Source organism: Suricata suricatta, chromosome 7 (assembly GCF_006229205.1).
Source record: "Suricata suricatta isolate VVHF042 chromosome 7, meerkat_22Aug2017_6uvM2_HiC, whole genome shotgun sequence".
Lineage (NCBI taxonomy): Eukaryota > Metazoa > Chordata > Mammalia > Carnivora > Herpestidae > Suricata > Suricata suricatta.
This window is the reverse complement of record NC_043706.1, coordinates 83,801,711-83,803,599: the sequence shown is the minus strand read 5'-3', so window position 1 is coordinate 83,803,599 and position 1,889 is coordinate 83,801,711.

Here is a 1,889-nt window from a genome sequence, read left to right as displayed (position 1 = left end):
TTCCAATTCACTATCATGCTATATCTTTATATTTAATTGGGTATTCTTAAATTTCTCTCAGCAATCTTTTATAGTATTCAGCATACAAAATCTTGTTTATATTTGTTAGATTCATCTTCGAGAATTTTTGATACTTTTAAAATGGCATTGCTTCTTAAATTGTAATTTCTAAGTGTTCATTGCTTGTCTAGAAAAACACAATTTATTTTTTGTTTATTGACATTGAATGCTTCTACCTGAATATATTAATTAGTTCTAGTAACTGTTTTTGTATGATCTTAAGGATGTTCTACATAAATGATTATGCCACTTGAGAATGATAGCAGTTTTGTCTTCTCCTTTCCCATCTATTCCATTCTTATACACATTTGGATTGGTTAGTTATCTCCAGTACAATACTGAACAGAAGTAGAGAAAGTAGACATCATTGCCTGTTCTCAGTCTTCTGGAGAAAGCATTCATTTTCATAATTTCAATAATTGGTTTGCCATAGTTGCCATTTTCAGGTTTAGGAAATTTTCTTTGATTCCTAGTTTGCCAAGTTTTTATCATGAATGGATCTGAATTTTTCAAGTGATTTTTTTTCAGATTGAGGTGAGGAGGTGGTTTTTCTTTTTATAATCTGTTGATATAATGAACTGCCTTGACTGTGTTTAGAAATATGGTAAAATTTGTCTCCATGTGAATGATACTAGATTGTAAGTTTCTTTGTCAAGTTTTGATATCAGTATAATGTTGGCCACATTAAATGAGTTTTGAAATATTTCATCCTCTTCTATTTTTTGGAAGAGTTAGTAGAGAATTGATATTATTCCTTTCTTATATGCTTGGGAGAATTCAACGGTAAAACCATATGATCCTGGAATGTTCCTTGAAAGAACTGTGTATGTGTGGTGTGTGAGAAAGAGACAGAAAGGAGTTTTTTATTTTATTTATTTATGTAAACTCTACAAGCAATATAGGGCTTGAACTCACAACCTCAAGCTAAAGGGTCACGTGCTCCTCCTACTAAGCCAGTCAGGCTCCCCAGAGACTTTTTTCTCTTTACATTTTTTATTTTTTATTTTGAGAGAGAGCACATGCAAGAAGGGAGGGACAAAGAGAAGGAGAGAGAGAATCCCAAGCAGACTCTGTGCCAATAGTGCAGAGCCCCACGAGGAACTGTGAGATCATGACCTGAACGAAATCAAGAGCCAGCACTCAAGTGACTGAGTCACTCAGGTGCCCCAGAAGTTTTTTAAAGATTAAAATTAATATGATGGATGTAGAGCCATTCAGGTTTTCTTTTTCTTCTTTTGTGAACTTCAACAGTTGCTGTCTTTCAAATAATTTGTCCATTTCATCTGTATTTGTTGGCATAGAAAATATGTAAATATCCGTAACCTTTTACTGTCAAGTCCGTAGTGATGACAGATCTTTAATTCCTGGTATTAGTAATTTGTTTTCTCTCTTATTCTTGACCACTCTGGCTAAAAAGTATATCAATTAAACTGATCTTTTCAGAGAATCACCTTTTCATTGCATTTATTTCCTCTATTTTTCTGTTTCATTCCATTTTTTCCTCCCCTTTATTATTTCCATCATTTTGCTTGATTTGGTTTTATTTTGCTGTTTTTCTCCTGTTTCTTTAGAAATTTAAATAATTGAATTGAACTTTTTTCTTCTTCTCTAATGTAAGCAGTTAAAATAAAAAAATGACTGTGCTTTCATTTTACTTAATTCAAATATTTTTTTCATTTTCTACTGATTTCTTCTTTGATCCACAGGTTAATTAGAAGTGTGTTACTTAATGTCCAAATATTGAGAGATTTGTCTCATATATCTTTCTGTTATTTGTTTCTAGGTTAATTCCATTGTGGCAGACAATATACTTTGTATGATTCAATCTT